The sequence below is a fragment of the Micropterus salmoides genome, unplaced genomic scaffold (assembly GCF_014851395.1).
Source record: "Micropterus salmoides isolate LMB-PRFRI ecotype aquatic unplaced genomic scaffold, ASM1485139v1 Ms_hic_scaffold_1595, whole genome shotgun sequence".
In the NCBI taxonomy this organism is placed as follows: Eukaryota; Metazoa; Chordata; class Actinopteri; order Centrarchiformes; family Centrarchidae; genus Micropterus; species Micropterus salmoides.
The window spans coordinates 17,253-44,885 of NW_024040702.1; the positions used below are offsets into that span (position 1 = coordinate 17,253).

The window sequence follows — 27,633 nt, forward strand, 5'->3', positions numbered from 1 at the left end:
TGTCATACAGTAGGCTGTCCTGTAGAGTAGTGGTACTCAAACTGGGGCATAGAGTCACTGCAGGGGATGCGCGGAGGACTAGGGGAAAACCATGGAGTGGAACTAAGTTGAATGAAAATTATTTATGTAGGGAAATCAAATTTAAAAAAAAACAAGAATCTGCTGATGCTATCGCGGTGACCTCAATTATTACTTTTATTTCAATCAAATTCTACTTGGCTCCTTTTGCACTAATGAAATGTACTGACTGATATCAAACCAATTGGGATGTAGACCAGCGGAAATGCAGGCCGTGCTTGATGACGCAGAGGATGGACCCTCTACCCAGAAGTCAAAGCCCTGAGCAAAGTGAAAAAGCCCAAAGTCCACCCCATAGGGACATACCATTTAACGCAAAAAACACTGCTCCCGAACTGCCTGAAAACAGCTCAATTGTAGTGCAGCCTTTACTTTCGTAACCCATCTGCTCCACTATGTAACACGCATAGTAATGCTCGCCTAGCGGCTAGTGTGGCACGCCCTCAAAAACACTGGTGGAGAAACACACTCTGCTGCAGCGCACACAGGAACAAGACGTCCGCCCGCTTTCCCCACTCAGCCCCACACTCCCTACCGCGCAGAGTGCACAATTAAAACGTTACGTATGAAGGATAAACTGCATTACAAATGAATAGCTTACCACTCTGAAACGTCTTGCTCCAGTCTAGGTTGCGAAGCTGCTTCGAGTTGTTCTGCCTGTGTTTCGGGATCACGTACGGCTGAACCGAAGCCATGTGGTTACCAAAGCGGCTTTGTTTTGGATCACACTACCTTGCTCCTCAGGACCCGCCCTACTCTGCTTCTGATTAACCAGTAGTCCTTACCTAGGTACTGCGCATGTGCAACTCCCAACAACGATCTTACGGAAGTGAGATGCCTCACTCGGTAGCTAAAACGGAGCGTTCAGTTTCCAGGGGTGAAAAGTGATGCTGCAGCAATGTGCAGTACGACAAAAAGACGGTGTTTTTGAAAATGAAACCATGTAAACCTATTCCGGTACCACCCCTAAATACAAATATGAACCGGAAAATGAGCATAATATGAGCTCTTTAATACTGAGAGAAGAGCCCAAAGAGAAATGTTTCTGCCCAGTTTCGAACTGGGGACCTTTCGCGTGTTAGGCGAACGTGATAACCACTACACTACAGAAACAGCTGACAGCAGGCGCCACACAAACTCACGCCTTGCCGCGTCCGTTTCTCACGGCCGGGCTAGAGGAATCATCATGGGTGTTACACAGTTTCAGCATATTGATGTGACAGACCACGTGTTTTCTGGCATCCTATTAGGGGTACTGATTACATCGTCTGTCTTGCCACACTGTTGACGCTCATCGTACGGACCGGAAAAACCCAGCAGAGAGAGCAGAACTGGGAATAGGCCACGGAGCCAACGCTTTGTCTGCAACTTGGACATGTCCGACAACAGGCGAATGATGGGGCTAGCGTTCCATTTCAGGTTGGGAACTAGTAAGCGCCTCCCTTGTGAAAAATCGGCCACGATGCAAACGCTCCCGGAATTAGCTTATATGGTCCAGCACGGGGAGTCCACGGAGATAAGCAAATTCCTCAACTTTACAAGCAGTAGGCCTACACCTTTTGTCAAATAAGCTTTCCCTGTCCCTAGCAAACTCTACACAGGTTTGGGTCAATCTTTTCTTGTGGCCTCTTAACTGATGCCTGTGAGCCTCAGGCACCAATCCACAGGCACACAGGATTGCAGCTTTAACAGTGTCATACAGTAGGCTGTCCTGTAGAGTAGTGGTACTCAAACTGGGGCATAGAGTCACTGCAGGGGATGCGCGGAGGACTAGGGGAAAACCATGGAGTGGAACTAAGTTGAATGAAAATTATTTATGTAGGGAAATCAAATTTAAAAAAAAACAAGAATCTGCTGATGCTATCGCGGTGACCTCAATTATTACTTTTATTTCAATCAAATTCTACTTGGCTCCTTTTGCACTAATGAAATGTACTGACTGATATCAAACCAATTGGGATGTAGACCAGCGGAAATGCAGGCCGTGCTTGATGACGCAGAGGATGGACCCTCTACCCAGAAGTCAAAGCCCTGAGCAAAGTGAAAAAGCCCAAAGTCCACCCCATAGGGACATACCATTTAACGCAAAAACACTGCTCCCGAACTGCCTGAAAACAGCTCAATTGTAGTGCAGCCTTTACTTTCGTAACCCATCTGCTCCACTATGTAACACGCATAGTAATGCTCGCCTAGCGGCTAGTGTGGCACGCCCTCAAAAACACTGGTGGAGAAACACACTCTGCTGCAGCGCACACAGGAACAAGACGTCCGCCCGCTTTCCCCACTCAGCCCCACACTCCCTACCGCGCAGAGTGCACAATTAAAACGTTACGTATGAAGGATAAACTGCATTACAAATGAATAGCTTACCACTCTGAAACGTCTTGCTCCAGTCTAGGTTGCGAAGCTGCTTCGAGTTGTTCTGCCTGTGTTTCGGGATCACGTACGGCTGAACCGAAGCCATGTGGTTACCAAAGCGGCTTTGTTTTGGATCACACTACCTTGCTCCTCAGGACCCGCCCTACTCTGCTTCTGATTAACCAGTAGTCCTTACCTAGGTACTGCGCATGTGCAACTCCCAACAACGATCTTACGGAAGTGAGATGCCTCACTCGGTAGCTAAAACGGAGCGTTCAGTTTCCAGGGGTGAAAAGTGATGCTGCAGCAATGTGCAGTACGACAAAAAGACGGTGTTTTTGAAAATGAAACCATGTAAACCTATTCCGGTACCACCCCTAAATACAAATATGAACCGGAAAATGAGCATAATATGAGCTCTTTAATACTGAGAGAAGAGCCCAAAGAGAAATGTTTCTGCCCAGTTTCGAACTGGGGACCTTTCGCGTGTTAGGCGAACGTGATAACCACTACACTACAGAAACAGCTGACAGCAGGCGCCACACAAACTCACGCCTTGCCGCGTCCGTTTCTCACGGCCGGGCTAGAGGAATCATCATGGGTGTTACACAGTTTCAGCATATTGATGTGACAGACCACGTGTTTTCTGGCATCCTATTAGGGGTACTGATTACATCGTCTGTCTTGCCACACTGTTGACGCTCATCGTACGGACCGGAAAAACCCAGCAGAGAGAGCAGAACTGGGAATAGGCCACGGAGCCAACGCTTTGTCTGCAACTTGGACATGTCCGACAACAGGCGAATGATGGGGCTAGCGTTCCATTTCAGGTTGGGAACTAGTAAGCGCCTCCCTTGTGAAAAATCGGCCACGATGCAAACGCTCCCGGAATTAGCTTATATGGTCCAGCACGGGGAGTCCACGGAGATAAGCAAATTCCTCAACTTTACAAGCAGTAGGCCTACACCTTTTGTCAAATAAGCTTTCCCTGTCCCTAGCAAACTCTACACAGGTTTGGGTCAATCTTTTCTTGTGGCCTCTTAACTGATGCCTGTGAGCCTCAGGCACCAATCCACAGGCACACAGGATTGCAGCTTTAACAGTGTCATACAGTAGGCTGTCCTGTAGAGTAGTGGTACTCAAACTGGGGCATAGAGTCACTGCAGGGGATGCGCGGAGGACTAGGGGAAAACCATGGAGTGGAACTAAGTTGAATGAAAATTATTTATGTAGGGAAATCAAATTTAAAAAAAAACAAGAATCTGCTGATGCTATCGCGGTGACCTCAATTATTACTTTTATTTCAATCAAATTCTACTTGGCTCCTTTTGCACTAATGAAATGTACTGACTGATATCAAACCAATTGGGATGTAGACCAGCGGAAATGCAGGCCGTGCTTGATGACGCAGAGGATGGACCCTCTACCCAGAAGTCAAAGCCCTGAGCAAAGTGAAAAAGCCCAAAGTCCACCCCATAGGGACATACCATTTAACGCAAAAACACTGCTCCCGAACTGCCTGAAAACAGCTCAATTGTAGTGCAGCCTTTACTTTCGTAACCCATCTGCTCCACTATGTAACACGCATAGTAATGCTCGCCTAGCGGCTAGTGTGGCACGCCCTCAAAAACACTGGTGGAGAAACACACTCTGCTGCAGCGCACACAGGAACAAGACGTCCGCCCGCTTTCCCCACTCAGCCCCACACTCCCTACCGCGCAGAGTGCACAATTAAAACGTTACGTATGAAGGATAAACTGCATTACAAATGAATAGCTTACCACTCTGAAACGTCTTGCTCCAGTCTAGGTTGCGAAGCTGCTTCGAGTTGTTCTGCCTGTGTTTCGGGATCACGTACGGCTGAACCGAAGCCATGTGGTTACCAAAGCGGCTTTGTTTTGGATCACACTACCTTGCTCCTCAGGACCCGCCCTACTCTGCTTCTGATTAACCAGTAGTCCTTACCTAGGTACTGCGCATGTGCAACTCCCAACAACGATCTTACGGAAGTGAGATGCCTCACTCGGTAGCTAAAACGGAGCGTTCAGTTTCCAGGGGTGAAAAGTGATGCTGCAGCAATGTGCAGTACGACAAAAAGACGGTGTTTTTGAAAATGAAACCATGTAAACCTATTCCGGTACCACCCCTAAATACAAATATGAACCGGAAAATGAGCATAATATGAGCTCTTTAATACTGAGAGAAGAGCCCAAAGAGAAATGTTTCTGCCCAGTTTCGAACTGGGGACCTTTCGCGTGTTAGGCGAACGTGATAACCACTACACTACAGAAACAGCTGACAGCAGGCGCCACACAAACTCACGCCTTGCCGCGTCCGTTTCTCACGGCCGGGCTAGAGGAATCATCATGGGTGTTACACAGTTTCAGCATATTGATGTGACAGACCACGTGTTTTCTGGCATCCTATTAGGGGTACTGATTACATCGTCTGTCTTGCCACACTGTTGACGCTCATCGTACGGACCGGAAAAACCCAGCAGAGAGAGCAGAACTGGGAATAGGCCACGGAGCCAACGCTTTGTCTGCAACTTGGACATGTCCGACAACAGGCGAATGATGGGGCTAGCGTTCCATTTCAGGTTGGGAACTAGTAAGCGCCTCCCTTGTGAAAAATCGGCCACGATGCAAACGCTCCCGGAATTAGCTTATATGGTCCAGCACGGGGAGTCCACGGAGATAAGCAAATTCCTCAACTTTACAAGCAGTAGGCCTACACCTTTTGTCAAATAAGCTTTCCCTGTCCCTAGCAAACTCTACACAGGTTTGGGTCAATCTTTTCTTGTGGCCTCTTAACTGATGCCTGTGAGCCTCAGGCACCAATCCACAGGCACACAGGATTGCAGCTTTAACAGTGTCATACAGTAGGCTGTCCTGTAGAGTAGTGGTACTCAAACTGGGGCATAGAGTCACTGCAGGGGATGCGCGGAGGACTAGGGGAAAACCATGGAGTGGAACTAAGTTGAATGAAAATTATTTATGTAGGGAAATCAAATTTAAAAAAAAACAAGAATCTGCTGATGCTATCGCGGTGACCTCAATTATTACTTTTATTTCAATCAAATTCTACTTGGCTCCTTTTGCACTAATGAAATGTACTGACTGATATCAAACCAATTGGGATGTAGACCAGCGGAAATGCAGGCCGTGCTTGATGACGCAGAGGATGGACCCTCTACCCAGAAGTCAAAGCCCTGAGCAAAGTGAAAAAGCCCAAAGTCCACCCCATAGGGACATACCATTTAACGCAAAAACACTGCTCCCGAACTGCCTGAAAACAGCTCAATTGTAGTGCAGCCTTTACTTTCGTAACCCATCTGCTCCACTATGTAACACGCATAGTAATGCTCGCCTAGCGGCTAGTGTGGCACGCCCTCAAAAACACTGGTGGAGAAACACACTCTGCTGCAGCGCACACAGGAACAAGACGTCCGCCCGCTTTCCCCACTCAGCCCCACACTCCCTACCGCGCAGAGTGCACAATTAAAACGTTACGTATGAAGGATAAACTGCATTACAAATGAATAGCTTACCACTCTGAAACGTCTTGCTCCAGTCTAGGTTGCGAAGCTGCTTCGAGTTGTTCTGCCTGTGTTTCGGGATCACGTACGGCTGAACCGAAGCCATGTGGTTACCAAAGCGGCTTTGTTTTGGATCACACTACCTTGCTCCTCAGGACCCGCCCTACTCTGCTTCTGATTAACCAGTAGTCCTTACCTAGGTACTGCGCATGTGCAACTCCCAACAACGATCTTACGGAAGTGAGATGCCTCACTCGGTAGCTAAAACGGAGCGTTCAGTTTCCAGGGGTGAAAAGTGATGCTGCAGCAATGTGCAGTACGACAAAAAGACGGTGTTTTTGAAAATGAAACCATGTAAACCTATTCCGGTACCACCCCTAAATACAAATATGAACCGGAAAATGAGCATAATATGAGCTCTTTAATACTGAGAGAAGAGCCCAAAGAGAAATGTTTCTGCCCAGTTTCGAACTGGGGACCTTTCGCGTGTTAGGCGAACGTGATAACCACTACACTACAGAAACAGCTGACAGCAGGCGCCACACAAACTCACGCCTTGCCGCGTCCGTTTCTCACGGCCGGGCTAGAGGAATCATCATGGGTGTTACACAGTTTCAGCATATTGATGTGACAGACCACGTGTTTTCTGGCATCCTATTAGGGGTACTGATTACATCGTCTGTCTTGCCACACTGTTGACGCTCATCGTACGGACCGGAAAAACCCAGCAGAGAGAGCAGAACTGGGAATAGGCCACGGAGCCAACGCTTTGTCTGCAACTTGGACATGTCCGACAACAGGCGAATGATGGGGCTAGCGTTCCATTTCAGGTTGGGAACTAGTAAGCGCCTCCCTTGTGAAAAATCGGCCACGATGCAAACGCTCCCGGAATTAGCTTATATGGTCCAGCACGGGGAGTCCACGGAGATAAGCAAATTCCTCAACTTTACAAGCAGTAGGCCTACACCTTTTGTCAAATAAGCTTTCCCTGTCCCTAGCAAACTCTACACAGGTTTGGGTCAATCTTTTCTTGTGGCCTCTTAACTGATGCCTGTGAGCCTCAGGCACCAATCCACAGGCACACAGGATTGCAGCTTTAACAGTGTCATACAGTAGGCTGTCCTGTAGAGTAGTGGTACTCAAACTGGGGCATAGAGTCACTGCAGGGGATGCGCGGAGGACTAGGGGAAAACCATGGAGTGGAACTAAGTTGAATGAAAATTATTTATGTAGGGAAATCAAATTTAAAAAAAAACAAGAATCTGCTGATGCTATCGCGGTGACCTCAATTATTACTTTTATTTCAATCAAATTCTACTTGGCTCCTTTTGCACTAATGAAATGTACTGACTGATATCAAACCAATTGGGATGTAGACCAGCGGAAATGCAGGCCGTGCTTGATGACGCAGAGGATGGACCCTCTACCCAGAAGTCAAAGCCCTGAGCAAAGTGAAAAAGCCCAAAGTCCACCCCATAGGGACATACCATTTAACGCAAAAAACACTGCTCCCGAACTGCCTGAAAACAGCTCAATTGTAGTGCAGCCTTTACTTTCGTAACCCATCTGCTCCACTATGTAACACGCATAGTAATGCTCGCCTAGCGGCTAGTGTGGCACGCCCTCAAAAACACTGGTGGAGAAACACACTCTGCTGCAGCGCACACAGGAACAAGACGTCCGCCCGCTTTCCCCACTCAGCCCCACACTCCCTACCGCGCAGAGTGCACAATTAAAACGTTACGTATGAAGGATAAACTGCATTACAAATGAATAGCTTACCACTCTGAAACGTCTTGCTCCAGTCTAGGTTGCGAAGCTGCTTCGAGTTGTTCTGCCTGTGTTTCGGGATCACGTACGGCTGAACCGAAGCCATGTGGTTACCAAAGCGGCTTTGTTTTGGATCACACTACCTTGCTCCTCAGGACCCGCCCTACTCTGCTTCTGATTAACCAGTAGTCCTTACCTAGGTACTGCGCATGTGCAACTCCCAACAACGATCTTACGGAAGTGAGATGCCTCACTCGGTAGCTAAAACGGAGCGTTCAGTTTCCAGGGGTGAAAAGTGATGCTGCAGCAATGTGCAGTACGACAAAAAGACGGTGTTTTTGAAAATGAAACCATGTAAACCTATTCCGGTACCACCCCTAAATACAAATATGAACCGGAAAATGAGCATAATATGAGCTCTTTAATACTGAGAGAAGAGCCCAAAGAGAAATGTTTCTGCCCAGTTTCGAACTGGGGACCTTTCGCGTGTTAGGCGAACGTGATAACCACTACACTACAGAAACAGCTGACAGCAGGCGCCACACAAACTCACGCCTTGCCGCGTCCGTTTCTCACGGCCGGGCTAGAGGAATCATCATGGGTGTTACACAGTTTCAGCATATTGATGTGACAGACCACGTGTTTTCTGGCATCCTATTAGGGGTACTGATTACATCGTCTGTCTTGCCACACTGTTGACGCTCATCGTACGGACCGGAAAAACCCAGCAGAGAGAGCAGAACTGGGAATAGGCCACGGAGCCAACGCTTTGTCTGCAACTTGGACATGTCCGACAACAGGCGAATGATGGGGCTAGCGTTCCATTTCAGGTTGGGAACTAGTAAGCGCCTCCCTTGTGAAAAATCGGCCACGATGCAAACGCTCCCGGAATTAGCTTATATGGTCCAGCACGGGGAGTCCACGGAGATAAGCAAATTCCTCAACTTTACAAGCAGTAGGCCTACACCTTTTGTCAAATAAGCTTTCCCTGTCCCTAGCAAACTCTACACAGGTTTGGGTCAATTTTCTTGTGGCCTCTTAACTGATGCCTGTGAGCCTCAGGCACCAATCCACAGGCACACAGGATTGCAGCTTTAACAGTGTCATACAGTAGGCTGTCCTGTAGAGTAGTGGTACTCAAACTGGGGCATAGAGTCACTGCAGGGGATGCGCGGAGGACTAGGGGAAAACCATGGAGTGGAACTAAGTTGAATGAAAATTATTTATGTAGGGAAATCAAATTTAAAAAAAAACAAGAATCTGCTGATGCTATCGCGGTGACCTCAATTATTACTTTTATTTCAATCAAATTCTACTTGGCTCCTTTTGCACTAATGAAATGTACTGACTGATATCAAACCAATTGGGATGTAGACCAGCGGAAATGCAGGCCGTGCTTGATGACGCAGAGGATGGACCCTCTACCCAGAAGTCAAAGCCCTGAGCAAAGTGAAAAAGCCCAAAGTCCACCCCATAGGGACATACCATTTAACGCAAAAAACACTGCTCCCGAACTGCCTGAAAACAGCTCAATTGTAGTGCAGCCTTTACTTTCGTAACCCATCTGCTCCACTATGTAACACGCATAGTAATGCTCGCCTAGCGGCTAGTGTGGCACGCCCTCAAAAACACTGGTGGAGAAACACACTCTGCTGCAGCGCACACAGGAACAAGACGTGCAGAACAGAGTCACTTGTGATCGCTGCCTTGAGATCATTAAAGGCCCTGTTACAGTCCTCAGTCCATTTGACCTTATTTGGTGCAGAGGCCTTTGTCAGGTCAGTAAGAGCTGCTGCTCTGTCAGCAAAATGGGGAATAAGTTTACTGTACCACCCACCAGTCCCACAAAAGCTTACCACTCTGTTGTGGGCACAGGATATGCGTGGATTGCCTCTACTTTCCCCATAGGCTTGACCACTCCATGTCCCACCACATAGCCCAAGTACTCCACCTGCCTCTGTGCCAGCATACACTTGTGTGGATTAATGGTGAGGCCAGCCGATTTGATTAGCTGGAGTACATGCTGCAGGTGAGCCACATGCTCCTCCCAGGTTTGGCTAAAGATCACCACATCGTCCAGGTATGCTGCGGCCTTGACACATCCTCAGCACCTGGTCCATGAGTCTGGAATTCGCTGGTTGGAGACCAAAAGGCATCACTTAACTAGGTACTGTCGCCTGTGGTGCTAGCTCCAGTAACCTTCTTAAGTCGAGAGTGAGATGCCTCACTCGGTAGCTAAAACGGAGCGTTGGTTTCCAGGGGTGAAAAGTGATGCTGCAGCAATGCTGCAGTACGACAAAAAGATGGCTGTTTTTGAAAATGAAACCATGTAAACCATTCCGGTACCACCCTAAATACAAACTGAACCGGAAAATGAGCATAATATGGAGCTCTTTAATACTGAGAAAGAGCCCAAACAGAAATGTTTCTTCTTCCAGTTGGAACTGGGAACCTTCCCGTGTTGGGGAACTTGCTAACCCTCTTCACTTACCAGAAACTTACTGACCTGCAGGCAGTGCACAACAAACTTACAGACCTTTTGGACTTGTTTCCCACTGGCCAGGCTTATAGTCACTTCAGGGTGTTACACACACTTGCTCATGTTGACCCTGTGGCAGTACCACGTGTTTTCTGGCATCCTCATGTACGCAGTACTGATTCCAGTCCTCTGTCTTGCCCACAGTGTTCAAGTCTCCCAGCGTACGCAGACCATACAAACTCCCAGAAGAGAGAGCAGAAGCTGGGAATAGGCAACGGTAGCCAAAGCCTTGGTCCCAATCTGCACCTGTCTCTGAGATAAACTTCCGTAGCATGTTCTTGAGTGTTTGGTTGAATCGTTCCACAAGTCCATCTGACTGGGGGTGGTATGGGGTGGTTTTAATGCCTTTAATCCCTAACAACTGATACACCTCCCGCAGTAGTTTTGACAAGAAATTAGTCCCACAGTCTGTTAGCACTTCTTTGGCTATGCCTACTCTAGAAAATAACTGCAGTAGACAATTGGCAACATGTCTGGCTTTAATTGATCTGAGGGGAAAAGCTTCTGGATAGCGCGTGGCATAGTCACAAATTACCAAAATGTAACGATTACCAGAGGAACTTCTCTCAAGAGGGCCCACTATATCCATACCTATTCTTTCAAATGGTGTCTATTATAGGCAATGGCTGAAGCTGGGCACGAGCCACTCCTTTGTTTGAGGTCAACTGACATGTCTGACATGATGCACAAAACTGCTGTACTTGAGTGTACATGCCTGGCCACACAAATCGCCTAGCGATTCTATTTAGAGACTTTTGAAACGCTAAGTGGCCTGCCCAGGGGATTGAATGACCAAGTTCCATGACTTTCTGCCTAAAAGCCTGTGGCAAAGCAATGGCCTCAGTCTTGCCTTTGCACTGATAAAGAATACCATCTCTCACAGCATAGGTTGCTTCTGCAAGAACATCTGTTCTTCCCTGCTTCTTCCCTTCAACCTCTGAGACTTTATCAAACCAGGGCTTTAAGGTCGGGTCAGTCTGCTGCAGTGCTGATATATCGGAGGGCACATCAAACTCCAGAAACTGAGCGGGCTTCATGTGCTGTTCAACTTCTGGCCTGGCTGAACCCAAAAACTTATCCCTTCTCCTCTGAGCTCTGGACTTTGTTGGTTTAACTGAGCCTGCCTCCAATTCCACATCAAAAAATGGCAGCTCTTTAAGGGGGTTCCTGGCCTTCTGAGCTCTAGTAGTCACCAAATTACAAACTGGAAGTAAAGGCCCTAGGTTTGCCTGCCGGTCACTTGCCTGACCGAATGAGTCGACTTCTGGTGACTCAGCCTCCTGTAGATCATTTGCAAAGTTCAGATTTTTAGCTTCTCCGTTGTGTACTAAATCTAGCAGTGTGGGAACATCTAGGCCAAGAATGACAGCATAGGGTAGTTTGGGTGCTAAGGCCACTGGCAAGAGAAATGTCTGGCCACCTACAGTCAAATAAACCTCAGCCATGGGATAATCTTTCTCATCGCCATGCACACAGCTTATCTTGGCCCTAGCATCACTCCATAACTCCCTCGGCACTAAGCTAGACAGAACCACAGACTGAAAGCTTCCTGTGTCTAAGAGAGCTACCTCACGCTGACCATTTACTAGCACAGGTGCTGTTCGTACTGGCTCATGCACCGAGGCTGAGAAAGTGGGCCTGGGAACTGAACACAAAAGGGAGGGCTTACTCTGAGTAGTGGCTGGGCAGGTATACTGGGTGTGACCAATCTGATTACACTGATAACACCTCACATCTGACTTTGTACCAGAATATAACTTTTTGGTAGGGTTGAATTTACTAGTAGTAAATTGTCTAGTGCTAGGCTGATTTCTACTCTGAGCTATACCACCACCCCTTTCACCCCCATCAGACTTACTTCGTCTAGTCAAGAAACCGTCCCGACCAAAGGTGGTTCTTCTGGTCCCCGTTCTGGCAGACATGAAGACTTCTGCTAGGCTTGCGGCCTCCTCTGCAGACTTAGGAGCTCGTTCCCGTATCCACACCTCCAAATCCGGATTCACCATCCTCAGAAACTGCTCCAGGATAATCAGTTCAGAAATGTCCTTCACAGTGGATTTCTCTGGTTTCACCCACTTGTGAAACAAATCTTTAAGGCGGACATATAGTTCTCTTGGAGTCTCATTCTGATGAATGTCCAGGGATCGAAACCTTCTACGATAGGTGTCAGCGGTTATCTCATACTTGACAAGAATGGCATCTTTAACCTTGTCATACACTTCAGAATCAGCAATGTCCATGAACACATAAGCACTACGTGCTTTACCTGTGAGCAGAGGAACCAGTCGAACAGCCCATTCCTCTCTGGGCCAACGGCAAACTTGAGCCATCCTCTCAAACGTAGTCAGAAAGTGTTCAATGTCATCCTCTGAAGTCAGCGGGAGCAATTTGGGATCTCTGTGTGTTAATGGTTCCCGCCTGGGCAAAACCCCCGCTTGCTGACTCACCATACTAGGCCCCTCGTCCGGTTCACCCCTGTCACTTTCTCTGTCATTATCCATTCCAAAGTTGTCTTGGTCCTGCTGTTGCTCATCTCTCATTTCATTCACCTGGAGTTGGATCTGCCGAAACTGGTGTTGCATACTTCTCCATCTTTGTTCTTGTCGAGCGGACTCATTCTCTATTTGCTGATCTCTTGCTGCTTGAGACTGTATTAATGATTTGACCAGACCTGCAAGTTCATCCAGTTTATCCTCCGGGCTGCCTCCTTTTTTAAGCCCTGTGTTCACTGCAGCACCTGCTTCATCATCTCCCATTTCATCTAAATGTTTCTTTTTTCCACCTCTTGTCATCCTAGCCTTGTCTCTACTCTTCCAAGCCCACACTTCTGACACCACTTGTCCGATGGCCTGGCGGTGGCTTTACATTTTTCAGAGAGAGACATGAGACAGAGGTAAAATGCAAGCACAAACGTGGCATTTATTGTCTTCCATACCAACAAGAGGAGACACCGACACCAACAAGCAACAAAACAAACTTGCACTGGAAGTAACTTGCTGCCTTTTATACACTCCCTCCTGCAGGTAATTAAGTGGGTAAAACTACTCAGGTATGACCACCATCATTTAGAATACTAAATAATTTACCCAAAAACCCAACACCACAGAAAAATAGAGCCCAAAGAATGAATATTTACATAAATACAAATTTCTATCAGTAAATCAATAAAGCATACTCAAAATAATCACATAAGTCAGTATTATTGATGGCTTTACTCCCCCCTTCTCAGCTTCATGGTTTGCTCCTGCAGCTCTTAATCAGGTGCTTGGGCCTACAACACTCCTTTGCCTCCGCCCCCTGCTGAAGAGACAACCAGGAAGAGGTGAGTACTTACATTGTTCATCTTCTTGTTTAAACTAATCTAACAACTAACTGAAATCGAGTAAAAGCAGTCAATACTATATTGTGAACCTTGACTATCCCTGATTGAGGTTTCTTTCCACACAGGCAGGATGGCCAGACCCCCCCCTGTGGAACCACTCACAAAGACAGCTATCAAATGATTCACAAATTAAATAAACAATCAAACAACAATGTGTATGGCTCCTGCTTTATCAGTTATCCCCACCTTAATACATACTTGACTATTTCAGGTAATGGAACCCCTGGTCTCCATTACACCTCTTAACTGATGCCTGTGAGCCTCAGGCACACAGGATTGCAGCTTTAACAGTGTCATACAGTAGGCTGTCCTGTAGAGTAGTGGTACTCAAACTGGGGCATAGAGTCACTGCAGGGGATGCGCGGAGGACTAGGGGAAAACCATGGAGTGGAACTAAGTTGAATGAAAATTATTTATGTAGGGAAATCAAATTTTAAAAAAAAACAAGAATCTGCTGATGCTATCGCGGTGACCTCAATTATTACTTTTATTTCAATCAAATTCTACTTGGCTCCTTTTGCACTAATGAAATGTACTGACTGATATCAAACCAATTGGGATGTAGACCAGCGGAAATGCAGGCCGTGCTTGATGACGCAGAGGATGGACCCTCTACCCAGAAGTCAAAGCCCTGAGCAAAGTGAAAAAGCCCAAAGTCCACCCCATAGGGACATACCATTTAACGCAGAAAACACTGCTCCCGAACTGCCTGAAAACAGCTCAATTGTAGTGCAGCCTTTACTTTCGTAACCCATCTGCTCCACTATGTAACACGCATAGTAATGCTCGCCTAGCGGCTAGTGTGGCACGCCCTCAAAAACACTGGTGGAGAAACACACTCTGCTGCAGCGCACACAGGAACAAGACGTCCGCCCGCTTTCCCCACTCAGCCCCACACTCCCTACCGCGCAGAGTGCACAATTAAAACGTTACGTATGAAGGATAAACTGCATTACAAATGAATAGCTTACCACTCTGAAACGTCTTGCTCCAGTCTAGGTTGCGAAGCTGCTTCGAGTTGTTCTGCCTGTGTTTCGGGATCACGTACGGCTGAACCGAAGCCATGTGGTTACCAAAGCGGCTTTGTTTTGGATCACACTACCTTGCTCCTCAGGACCCGCCCTACTCTGCTTCTGATTAACCAGTAGTCCTTACCTAGGTACTGCGCATGTGCAACTCCCAACAACGATCTTACGGAATTGAGATGCCTCACTCGGTAGCTAAAACGGAGCGTTCAATTTCCAGGGGTGAAAAGTGATGCTGCAGCAATGTGCAGTACGACAAAAAGATGGTGTTTTTGAAAATGAAACCATGTAAACCTATTCCGGTACCACCCCTAAATACAAATATGAACCGGAAAATGAGCATAATATGAACTCTTTAATACTGAGAGGAGAGCCCAAAGAGAAATGTTTCTGCTAAGGTTCGAACTGGGGACCTTTCGCGTGTAAGGCGAACGTGATAACCACTACACTACAGAAACAGCTAATGGCACATGCCACACAAACTCACGCATTGCCGCGTCCGTTTCTCACTGCCGGGCTAGAGGAATCTTCATGGGTGTTACACAGTTTCAGCATATTGATGTGACAGACCACGTGTTTTCTGGCATCCTATTAGGGGTACTGATTACATCGTCTGTCTTGCCACACTGTTGACGCTCATCGTACGGACCGGAAAAGCCCAGCAGAGAGAGCAGAACTGGGAATAGGCCACGGAGCCAACGCTTTGTCTGCAACTTGGACATGTCCGACAACAGGCGAATGATGGGGCTAGCGTTCCATTTCAGGCTGGGTACTAGTAAGTGCCTCCCTTGCAAAAATCGGCCACGATGCAAGCGCTCCCGGAATTAGCTTATATAGTCCAGCACGGGGAGTCCACGGAGATAAGCAAATTCCTCAACTTTACAAGCAGTAGGCCTACACCTTTTGTCAAATAAGCTTTCCCTGTCCCTAGCAAACTCTACACAGGTTTGGGTCAAACTTTTCTTGTGGCCTCTTAACTGATGCCTGTGAGCCTCAGGCACACAGGATTGCAGCTTTAACAGTGTCATACAGTAGGCTGTCCTCTAGAGTAGTGGTACTCAAACTGGGGCATAGAGTCACTGCAGGGGATGCGCGGAGGACTAGGGGAAAACCATGGAGTGGAACTAAGTTGAATGAAAATTATTTATGTAGGGAAATCAAATTTAAAAAAAAAACAAGAATCTGCTGATGCTATCGCGGTGACCTCAATTATTACTTTTATTTCAATCAAATTCTACTTGGCTCCTTTTGCACTAATGAAATGTACTGACTGATATCAAACCAATTGGGATGTAGACCAGCGGAAATGCAGGCCGTGCTTGATGACGCAGAGGATGGACCCTCTACCCAGAAGTCAAAGCCCTGAGCAAAGTGAAAAAGCCCAAAGTCCACCCCATAGGGACATACCATTTAACGCAAAAACACTGCTCCCGAACTGCCTGAAAACAGCTCAATTGTAGTGCAGCCTTTACTTTCGTAACCCATCTGCTCCACTATGTAACACGCATAGTAATGCTCGCCTAGCGGCTAGTGTGGCACGCCCTCAAAAACACTGGTGGAGAAACACACTCTGCTGCAGCGCACACAGGAACAAGACGTCCGCCCGCTTTCCCCACTCAGCCCCACACTCCCTACCGCGCAGAGTGCACAATTAAAACGTTACGTATGAAGGATAAACTGCATTACAAATGAATAGCTTACCACTCTGAAACGTCTTGCTCCAGTCTAGGTTGCGAAGCTGCTTCGAGTTGTTCTGCCTGTGTTTCGGGATCACGTACGGCTGAACCGAAGCCATGTGGTTACCAAAGCGGCTTTGTTTTGGATCACACTACCTTGCTCCTCAGGACCCGCCCTACTCTGCTTCTGATTAACCAGTAGTCCTTACCTAGGTACTGCGCATGTGCAACTCCCAACAACGATCTTACGGAAGTGAGATGCCTCACTCGGTAGCTAAAACGGAGCGTTCAGTTTCCAGGGGTGAAAAGTGATGCTGCAGCAATGTGCAGTACGACAAAAAGATGGTGTTTTTGAAAATGAAACCATGTAAACCTATTCCGGTACCACCCCTAAATACAAATATGAACCGGAAAATGAGCATAATATGAGCTCTTTAATACTGAGAGAAGAGCCCAAAGAGAAATGTTTCTGCCCAGTTTCGAACTGGGGACCTTTCGCGTGTTAGGCGAACGTGATAACCACTACACTACAGAAACAGCTGACAGCAGGCGCCACACAAACTCACGCCTTGCCGCGTCCGTTTCTCACGGCCGGGCTAGAGGAATCATCATGGGTGTTACACAGTTTCAGCATATTGATGTGACAGACCACGTGTTTTCTGGCATCCTATTAGGGGTACTGATTACATCGTCTGTCTTGCCACACTGTTGACGCTCATCGTACGGACCGGAAAAACCCAGCAGAGAGAGCAGAACTGGGAATAGGCCACGGAGCCAACGCTTTGTCTGCAACTTGGACATGTCCGACAACAGGCGAATGATGGGGCTAGCGTTCCATTTCAGGTTGGGTACTAGTAAGCGCCTCCCTTGTGAAAAATCGGCCACGATGCAAACGCTCCCGGAATTAGCTTATATGGTCCAGCACGGGGAGTCCACGGAGATAAGCAAATTCCTCAACTTTACAAGCAGTAGGCCTACACCTTTTGTCAAATAAGCTTTCCCTGTCCCTAGCAAACTCTACACAGGTTTGGGTCAATCTTTTCTTGTGGCCTCTTAACTGATGCCTGTGAGCCTCAGGCACCAATCCACAGGCACACAGGATTGCAGCTTTAACAGTGTCATACAGTAGCTGTCCTGTAGAGTAGTGGTACTCAAACTGGGGCATAGAGTCACTGCAGGGGATGCGCGGAGGACTAGGGGAAAACCATGGAGTGGAACTAAGTTGAATGAAAATTATTTATGTAGGGAAATCAAATTTAAAAAAAAAACAAGAATCTGCTGATGCTATCGCGGTGACCTCAATTATTACTTTTATTTCAATCAAATTCTACTTGGCTCCTTTTGCACTAATGAAATGTACTGACTGATATCAAACCAATTGGGATGTAGACCAGCGGAAATGCAGGCCGTGCTTGATGACGCAGAGGATGGACCCTCTACCCAGAAGTCAAAGCCCTGAGCAAAGTGAAAAAGCCCAAAGTCCACCCCATAGGGACATACCATTTAACGCAAAAACACTGCTCCCGAACTGCCTGAAAACAGCTCAATTGTAGTGCAGCCTTTACTTTCGTAACCCATCTGCTCCACTATGTAACACGCATAGTAATGCTCGCCTAGCGGCTAGTGTGGCACGCCCTCAAAAACACTGGTGGAGAAACACACTCTGCTGCAGCGCACACAGGAACAAGACGTCCGCCCGCTTTCCCCACTCAGCCCCACACTCCCTACCGCGCAGAGTGCACAATTAAAACGTTACGTATGAAGGATAAACTGCATTACAAATGAATAGCTTACCACTCTGAAACGTCTTGCTCCAGTCTAGGTTGCGAAGCTGCTTCGAGTTGTTCTGCCTGTGTTTCGGGATCACGTACGGCTGAACCGAAGCCATGTGGTTACCAAAGCGGCTTTGTTTTGGATCACACTACCTTGCTCCTCAGGACCCGCCCTACTCTGCTTCTGATTAACCAGTAGTCCTTACCTAGGTACTGCGCATGTGCAACTCCCAACAACGATCTTACGGAAGTGAGATGCCTCACTCGGTAGCTAAAACGGAGCGTTCAGTTTCCAGGGGTGAAAAGTGATGCTGCAGCAATGTGCAGTACGACAAAAAGACGGTGTTTTTGAAAATGAAACCATGTAAACCTATTCCGGTACCACCCCTAAATACAAATATGAACCGGAAAATGAGCATAATATGAGCTCTTTAATACTGAGAGAAGAGCCCAAAGAGAAATGTTTCTGCTCAGTTTCGAACTGGGGACCTTTCGCGTGTGAGGCGAACGTGATAACCACTACACTACAGAAACAGCTGACAGCAGGCGCCACACAAACTCACGCCTTGCCGCGTCCGTTTCTCACTGCCGGGCTAGAGGAATCTTCATGGGTGTTACACAGTTTCAGCATATTGATGTGACAGACCACGTGTTTTCTGGCATCCTATTAGGGGTACTGATTACATCGTCTGTCTTGCCACACTGTTGACGCTCATCGTACGGACCGGAAAAGCCCAGCAGAGAGAGCAGAACTGGGAATAGGCCACGGAGCCAACGCTTTGTCTGCAACTTGGACATGTCCGACAACAGGCGAATGATGGGGCTAGCGTTCCATTTCAGGCTGGGTACTAGTAAGCGCCTCCCTTGCGAAAAATCGGCCACGATGCAAGCGCTCCCGGAATTAGCTTATATAGTCCAGCACGGGGAGTCCACGGAGATAAGCAAATTCCTCAACTTTACAAGCAGTAGGCCTACACCTTTTGTCAAATAAGCTTTCCCTGTCCCTAGCAAACTCTACACAGGTTTGGGTCAAACTTTTCTTGTGGCCTCTTAACTGATGCCTGTGAGCCTCAGGCACCAATCCATAGGCACAGGATTGCAGCTTTAACAGTGTCATACAGTAGCTGTCCTCTAGAGTAGTGGTACTCAAACTGGGGCATAGAGTCACTGCAGGGGATGCGCGGAGGACTAGGGGAAAACCATGGAGTGGAACTAAGTTGAATGAAAATTATTTATGTAGGGAAATCAAATAAAAAAAAAAAAGAATCTGCTAATGCTATCGCGGTGACCTCAATTATTACTTTTATTTCAATCAAATTCTACTTGGCTCCTTTTGCACTAATGAAATGTACTGACTGATATCAAACCAATTGGGATGTAGACCAGCGGAAATGCAGGCCGTGCTTGATGACGCAGAGGATGGACCCTCTACCCAGAAGTCAAAGCCCTGAGCAAAGTGAAAAAGCCCAAAGTCCACCCCATAGGGACATACCATTTAACGCAGAAAACACTGCTCCCGAACTGCCTGAAAACAGCTCAATTGTAGTGCAGCCTTTACTTTCGTAACCCATCTGCTCCACTATGTAACACGCATAGTAATGCTCGCCTAGCGGCTAGTGTGGCACGCCCTCAAAAACACTGGTGGAGAAACACACTCTGCCTCAGCGCTCACAGGAACAAGACGTCCGCCCGCTTTCCCCACTCAGCCCCACACTCCCTACTGCGCAGAGTGCACAATTAAAACGTTACGTATGAAGGATAAACTGCATTACAAATGAATAGCTTACCACTCTGAAACGTCTTGCTCCAGTCTAGGTTGCGAAGCTGCTTCGAGTTGTTCTGCCTGTGTTTCGGGATCACGTACGGCTGAACCGAAGCCATGTGGTTACCAAAGCGGCTTTGTTTTGGATCACACTACCTTGCTCCTCAGGACCCGCCCTACTCTGCTTCTGATTAACCAGTAGTCCTTACCTAGGTACTGCGCATGTGCAACTCCCAACAACGATCTTACGGAAGTGAGATGCCTCACTCGGTAGCTAAAACGGAGCGTTCAGTTTCCAGGGGTGAAAAGTGATGCTGCAGCAATGTGCAGTACGACAAAAAGACGGTGTTTTTGAAAATGAAACCATGTAAACCTATTCCGGTACCACCCCTAAATACAAATATGAACCGGAAAATGAGCATAATATGAGCTCTTTAATACTGAGAGAAGAGCCCAAAGAGAAATGTTTCTGCCCAGTTTCGAACTGGGGACCTTTCGCGTGTTAGGCGAACGTGATAACCACTACACTACAGAAACAGCTGACAGCAGGCGCCACACAAACTCACGCCTTGCCGCGTCCGTTTCTCACGGCCGGGCTAGAGGAATCATCATGGGTGTTACACAGTTTCAGCATATTGATGTGACAGACCACGTGTTTTCTGGCATCCTATTAGGGGTACTGATTACATCGTCTGTCTTGCCACACTGTTGACGCTCATCGTACGGACCGGAAAAACCCAGCAGAGAGAGCAGAACTGGGAATAGGCCACGGAGCCAACGCTTTGTCTGCAACTTGGACATGTCCGACAACAGGCGAATGATGGGGCTAGCGTTCCATTTCAGGTTGGGAACTAGTAAGCGCCTCCCTTGCGAAAAATCGGCCACGATGCAAACGCTCCCGGAATTAGTCCACGGAGATAAGCAAATTCCTCAACTTTACAAGCAGTAGGCCTACACCTTTTGTCAAATAAGCTTTCCCTGTCCCTAGCAAACTCTACACAGGTTTGGGTCAAACTTTTCTTGTGGCCTCTTAACTGATGACTGTGAGCCTCAGGCACCAATCCACAGGCACACAGGATTGCAGCTTTAACAGTGTCATACAGTAGGCTGTCCTGTAGAGTAGTGGTATCAAACTGGGGCATAGAGTCACTGCAGGGGATGCGCGGAGGACTAGGGGAAAACCATGGAGTGGAACTAAGTTGAATGAAAATTATTTATGTAGGGAAATCAAATTAAAAAAAAAACAAGAATCTGCTGATGCTATCGCGGTGACCTCAATTATTACTTTTATTTCAATCAAATTCTACTTGGCTCCTTTTGCACTAATGAAATGTACTGACTGATATCAAACCAACTGGGATGTAGACCAGCGGAAATGCAGGCCGTGCTTGATGACGCAGAGGATGGACCCTCTACCCAGAAGTCAAAGCCCTGAGCAAAGTGAAAAAGCCCAAAGTCCACCCCATAGGGACATACCATTTAACGCAAAAAACACTGCTCCCGAACTGCCTGAAAACAGCTCAATTGTAGTGCAGCCTTTACTTTCGTAACCCATCTGCTCCACTATGTAACACGCATAGTAATGCTCGCCTAGCGGCTAGTGTGGCACGCCCTCAAAAACACTGGTGGAGAAACACACTCTGCTGCAGCGCACACAGGAACAAGACGTCCGCCCGCTTTCCCCACTCAGCCCCACACTCCCTACCGCGCAGAGTGCACAATTAAAACGTTACGTATGAAGGATAAACTGCATTACAAATGAATAGCTTACCACTCTGAAACGTCTTGCTCCAGTCTAGGTTGCGAAGCTGCTTCGAGTTGTTCTGCCTGTGTTTCGGGATCACGTACGGCTGAACCGAAGCCATGTGGTTACCAAAGCGGCTTTGTTTTGGATCACACTACCTTGCTCCTCAGGACCCGCCCTACTCTGCTTCTGATTAACCAGTAGTCCTTACCTAGGTACTGCGCATGTGCAACTCCCAACAACGATCTTACGGAAGTGAGATGCCTCACTCGGTAGCTAAAACGGAGCGTTCAGTTTCCAGGGGTGAAAAGTGATGCTGCAGCAATGTGCAGTACGACAAAAAGACGGTGTTTTTGAAAATGAAACCATGTAAACCTATTCCGGTACCACCCCTAAATACAAATATGAACCGGAAAATGAGCATAATATGAGCTCTTTAATACTGAGAGAAGAGCCCAAAGAGAAATGTTTCTGCCCAGTTTCGAACTGGGGACCTTTCACGTGTTAGGCGAACGTGATAACCACTACACTACAGAAACAGCTGACAGCAGGCGCCACACAAACTCACGCCTTGCCGCGTCCGTTTCTCACGGCCGGGCTAGAGGAATCATCATGGGTGTTACACAGTTTCAGCATATTGATGTGACAGACCACGTGTTTTCTGGCATCCTATTAGGGGTACTGATTACATCGTCTGTCTTGCCACACTGTTGACGCTCATCGTACGGACCGGAAAAGCCCAGCAGAGAGAGCAGAACTGGGAATAGGCCACGGAGCCAACGCTTTGTCTGCAACTTGGACATGTCCGACAACAGGCGAATGATGGGGCTAGCGTTCCATTTCAGGTTGGGAACTAGTAAGCGCCTCCCTTGCGAAAAATCGGCCACGATGCAAACGCTCCCGGAATTAGCTTATATGGTCCAGCACGGGGAGTCCACGGAGATAAGCAAATTCCTCAATTTTACAAGCAGTAGGCCTACACCTTTTGTCAAATAAGCTTTCCCTGTCCCTAGCAAACGCTACACAGGTTTGGGTCAAACTTTTCTTGTGGCCTCTTGTCCGATGGCCTGGCGGTGGCTTTACATTTTTCAGAGAGAGACATGAGACAGAGGTAAAATGCAAGCACAAACGTGGCATTTATTGTCTTCCATACCAACAAGAGGAGACACCGACACCAACAAGCAACAAAACAAACTTGCACTGGAAGTAACTTGCTGCCTTTTATACACTCCCTCCTGCAGGTAATTAAGTGGGTAAAACTACTCAGGTGGGACCACCATCATTTAGAATACTAAATAATTTACCCAAAAACCCAACACCACAGAAAAATAGAGCCCAAAGAATGAATATTTACATAAATACAAATTTCTATCAGTAAATCAATAAAGCATACTCAAAATAATCACATAAGTCAGTATTATTGATGGCTTTACTCCCCCTTCTCAGCTTCATGGTTTGCTCCTGCAGCTCTTAATCAGGTGCTTGGGCCTACAACACTCCTTTGCCTCCGCCCCCTGCTGAAGAGACAACCAGGAAGAGGTGAGTACTTACATTGTTCATCTTCTTGTTTAAACTAATCTAACAACTAACTGAAATCGAGTAAAAGCAGTCAATACTATTGTGAACCTTGACTATCCCTGATTGAGGTTTCTTTCCACACAGGCAGGATGGCCAGACCCCCCCCTGTGGAACCACTCACAAAGACAGCTATCAAATGATTCACAAATTAAATAAACAATCAAACAACAATGTGTATGGCTCCTGCTTTATCAGTTATCCCCACCTTAATACATACTTGACTATTTCAGGTAATGGAACCCCTGGTCTCCATTACATTCCTCCCCTCTTCTCCTAAGACCAAAGTACATCAATCTTCATACATACGAGAGAGACAATCAGCCACCATGTTAGACTTCCCTGCCCGATACTGCACTGTAAAGTCATAGGGCTGCAAGCTGAGGTACCATCTTGCAATGCGCATGTTTGAGTCTTTCATCCGGTGTAGCCACTGGAGTGCACAATGATCTGTCTCCAAGACAAAGTGACGGCCCAAGAGATAATATCGCAATGATTCTACAGCCCACTTCATGGCAAGACACTCTTTTTCCACTGTTGAGTACCTCGTCTCCCTGTCGAGAAGCTTCCGGCTGAGGAAAACCACTGGATGCGTCTCTCCATCCACCTCCTGCAGAAGCACTGCCCCTATGCCCACTCCAGAGGCATCTGTCTGCAGTGTGAATGGCTGTGTGAAATCAGGACTGTGCAGAACAGAGTCACTTGTGATCGCTGCCTTGAGATCATTAAAGGCCCTGTTACAGTCCTCAGTCCATTTGACCTTATTTGGTGCAGAGGCCTTTGTCAGGTCAGTAAGAGCTGCTGCTCTGTCAGCAAAATGGGGAATAAGTTTACTGTACCACCCCACCAGTCCCACAAAAGCACGCACTTTCCTCTTTGTTGTGGGCACAGGATATGCGTGGATTGCCTCTACTTTCCCCATCTGAGGCTTGACCACTCCATGTCCCACCACATAGCCCAAGTACTCCACCTGCCTCTGTGCCAGCATACACTTGTGTGGATTAATGGTGAGGCCAGCCGATTTGATTAGCTGGAGTACATGCTGCAGGTGAGCCACATGCTCCTCCCAGGTTTGGCTAAAGATCACCACATCGTCCAGGTATGCTGCGGCAAACTCTGACACATCCTTCAGCACCTGGTCCATGAGTCGCTGGAATGTCGCTGGTGCCCCCTGGAGACCAAAAGGCATCACCTTGAACTGAAACACACCAAAAGGTGTTTTGAAGGCTGTCAGTTCCTTCGCCTCTGGTGCTAGGGCCAGCTGCCAGTAACCTTTGCTTAAGTCGAGAGTGGTGATAAATTTCCTCTCCCCACTCTTTCTAAAAGCTCATCAATGCGGGGCATTGGGTAGGGGTCAAACTTAGAGATGGCATTAAGATACCTGAAGTCAATACAGAACCTCAGAGATCCATCCTTTTTGGGAACCAGCACAATTGGACTACACCATTCACTCGTTGATGTTTCAATAATTCCTAGCTCCAACATCAGCTCAATCTCCTTTTTGAGCTGTGGCACCAAACGTTCAGGAATTCTGTAGAACTTCCTGCGAGGTGGAGCATTCTCTCTCAGGTGTACTTTGTGCTGTACCAGCGTTGTGAAACCAGGTTTTTCTTGAAACAACTTTGGATCAAGGAGAGGTCTTATATCTTCCTGCTGGGAATGCTGGAGATGGGAGAGCGCCACTGAACCCGGCTCTGTGTTTGTGGGAAAGAATTGCTCTCCCTCTTCTTCATCCTTAACCACACGAACAAGGAACTGCTGCTTGACTGACTGCAGGGCAGGCTGCGGGACTGGCTGCTGTGGTGGAACCAGGAATTCTTTTAACAGATTCACATGAAAGGTTTGATGTTTCTTCTTCCTGTCAGGCATGTGCAGTTCATAGGTTACCTTACCCAGACCTTTTGTGACTTGGTATGGCCCCTGCCACTTGGCCAGCAGCTTACTGTCACTATTAGGGAGCAACAACAACACTTGCTGTCCTGGTTCAAAGACCCTTTCCCTGGCCTTCTTATCGTACCAGGTCTTCTGATTATTTTGTGCAGTCCTCATGTTCTCCTGTGCCAGTACAGTCATTTGTTCAAGTCTCTCTCTCATTTTCACCACATACGCAGCCACATTCTCTCCAGTTGCGGCTGGATTCTCCCAGAGTTCTTTCAGCAGATCCAGCGGCCCCCTCACTTGGCGACCATACAATAGTTCGAATGGTGAGAAGCCAGTTGAAGCCTGTGGCACCTCACGGTAGGCAAACAGTAAATATGGAAGCCACTGGTCCCAATCTGCACCTGTCTCTGAGATAAACTTCCGTAGCATGTTCTTGAGTGTTTGGTTGAATCGTTCCACAAGTCCATCTGACTGGGGGTGGTATGGGGTGGTTTTAATGCCTTTAATCCCTAACAACTGATACACCTCCCGCAGTAGTTTTGACAAGAAATTAGTCCCACAGTCTGTTAGCACTTCTTTGGCTATGCCTACTCTAGAAAATAACTGCAGTAGACAATTGGCAACATGTCTGGCTTTAATTGATCTGAGGGGAAAAGCTTCTGGATAGCGCGTGGCATAGTCACAAATTACCAAAATGTAACGATTACCAGAGGAACTTCTCTCAAGAGGGCCCACTATATCCATACCTATTCTTTCAAATGGTGTCTCTATTATAGGCAATGGCTGAAGCTGGGCACGAGCCACTCCTTTGTTTGAGGTCAACTGACATGTCTGACATGATGCACAAAACTGCTGTACTTGAGTGTACATGCCTGGCCACACAAATCGCCTAGCGATTCTATTTAGAGACTTTTGAAACGCTAAGTGGCCTGCCCAGGGGATTGAATGACCAAGTTCCATGACTTTCTGCCTAAAAGCCTGTGGCAAAGCAATGGCCTCAGTCTTGCCTTTGCACTGATAAAGAATACCATCTCTCACAGCATAGGTTGCTTCTGCAAGAACATCTGTTCTTCCCTGCTTCTTCCCTTCAACCTCTGAGACTTTATCAAACCAGGGCTTTAAGGTCGGGTCAGTCTGCTGCAGTGCTGATATATCGGAGGGCACATCAAACTCCAGAAACTGAGCGGGCTTCATGTGCTGTTCAACTTCTGGCCTGGCTGAACCCAAAAACTTATCCCTTCTCCTCTGAGCTCTGGACTTTGTTGGTTTAACTGAGCCTGCCTCCAATTCCACATCAAAAAATGGCAGCTCTTTAAGGGGGTTCCTGGCCTTCTGAGCTCTAGTAGTCACCAAATTACAAACTGGAAGTAAAGGCCCTAGGTTTGCCTGCCGGTCACTTGCCTGACCGAATGAGTCGACTTCTGGTGACTCAGCCTCCTGTAGATCATTTGCAAAGTTCAGATTTTTAGCTTCTCCGTTGTGTACTAAATCTAGCAGTGTGGGAACATCTAGGCCAAGAATGACAGCATAGGGTAGTTTGGGTGCTAAGGCCACTGGCAAGAGAAATGTCTGGCCACCTACAGTCAAATAAACCTCAGCCATGGGATAATCTTTCTCATCGCCATGCACACAGCTTATCTTGGCCCTAGCATCACTCCATAACTCCCTCGGCACTAAGCTAGACAGAACCACAGACTGAAAGCTTCCTGTGTCTAAGAGAGCTACCTCACGCTGACCATTTACTAGCACAGGTGCTGTTCGTACTGGCTCATGCACGAGGCTGAGAAAGTGGGCCTGGGAACTGAACACAAAAGGGAGGGCTTACTCTGAGTAGTGGCTGGGCAGGTATACTGGGTGTGACCAATCGATTACACTGATAACACCTCACATCTGACTTTGTACCAGAATAACTTTTGGTAGGGTTGAATTTACTAGTAGTAAATTGTCTAGTGCTAGGCTGATTTCTACTCTGAGCTATACCACCACCCCTTTCACCCATCAGACTTACTTCGTCTAGTCAAGAAACCGTCCCGACCAAAGGTGGTTCTTCTGGTCCCCGTTCTGGCAGACATGAAGACTTTGCTAGGCTTGCGGCCTCCTCTGCAGACTTAGGAGCTCGTTCCCGTATCCACACCTCCAAATCCGGATTCACCATCCTCAGAAACTGCTCCAGGATAATCAGTTCAGAAATGTCCTTCACAGTGGATTTCTCTGGTTCACCCACTTGTGAAACAAATCTTTAAGGCGGACATATAGTTCCTTGGAGTCTCATTCTGATGAATGTCCAGGGATCGAAACCTTCTACGATAGGTGTCAGCGGTTATCTCATACTTGACAAGAATGGCATCTTAACCTTGTCATACACTTCAGAATCAGCAATGTCCATGAACAATAAGCACTACGTGCTTTACCTGTGAGCAGAGGAAACCAGTCGAACAGCCCATTCCTCTTGGGCCAACGGCAAACTTGAGCATCCTCTCAAACGTAGTCAGAAAGTGTTCAATGTCATCCTCTGAAGTCAGCGGGAGCAATT

At 47.4% G+C, this 27,633-nt stretch overlaps 10 non-coding genes across 10 annotated transcripts; all 10 read right to left on the reverse strand.

Annotated features, from left to right (window-relative positions):
* Positions 1–1,118: 1,118 nt before the first annotated feature.
* On the reverse strand, positions 1,119–1,191 carry trnav-aac. Its single transcript has one exon. It is a non-coding gene; the product is annotated as a tRNA-Val (tRNA).
* Positions 1,192–2,887: 1,696 nt separating this feature from the next.
* Positions 2,888–2,960, reverse strand: trnav-aac. Its single transcript has one exon. It is a non-coding gene; the product is annotated as a tRNA-Val (tRNA).
* Positions 2,961–4,656: 1,696 nt separating this feature from the next.
* trnav-aac lies at positions 4,657–4,729 on the reverse strand. Its single transcript has one exon. It is a non-coding gene; the product is annotated as a tRNA-Val (tRNA).
* Positions 4,730–6,425: 1,696 nt separating this feature from the next.
* Positions 6,426–6,498, reverse strand: trnav-aac. The gene has a single exon. It is a non-coding gene; the product is annotated as a tRNA-Val (tRNA).
* Positions 6,499–8,195: 1,697 nt separating this feature from the next.
* trnav-aac lies at positions 8,196–8,268 on the reverse strand. The gene has a single exon. It is a non-coding gene; the product is annotated as a tRNA-Val (tRNA).
* Positions 8,269–15,075: 6,807 nt separating this feature from the next.
* trnav-uac lies at positions 15,076–15,148 on the reverse strand. Its single transcript has one exon. It is a non-coding gene; the product is annotated as a tRNA-Val (tRNA).
* Positions 15,149–16,830: 1,682 nt separating this feature from the next.
* On the reverse strand, positions 16,831–16,903 carry trnav-aac. The gene has a single exon. It is a non-coding gene; the product is annotated as a tRNA-Val (tRNA).
* Positions 16,904–18,599: 1,696 nt separating this feature from the next.
* On the reverse strand, positions 18,600–18,672 carry trnav-cac. Its single transcript has one exon. It is a non-coding gene; the product is annotated as a tRNA-Val (tRNA).
* Positions 18,673–20,364: 1,692 nt separating this feature from the next.
* trnav-aac lies at positions 20,365–20,437 on the reverse strand. The gene has a single exon. It is a non-coding gene; the product is annotated as a tRNA-Val (tRNA).
* A 1,673-nt stretch (positions 20,438–22,110) lies between these two features.
* On the reverse strand, positions 22,111–22,183 carry trnav-aac. The gene has a single exon. It is a non-coding gene; the product is annotated as a tRNA-Val (tRNA).
* Positions 22,184–27,633: the final 5,450 nt, after the last annotated feature.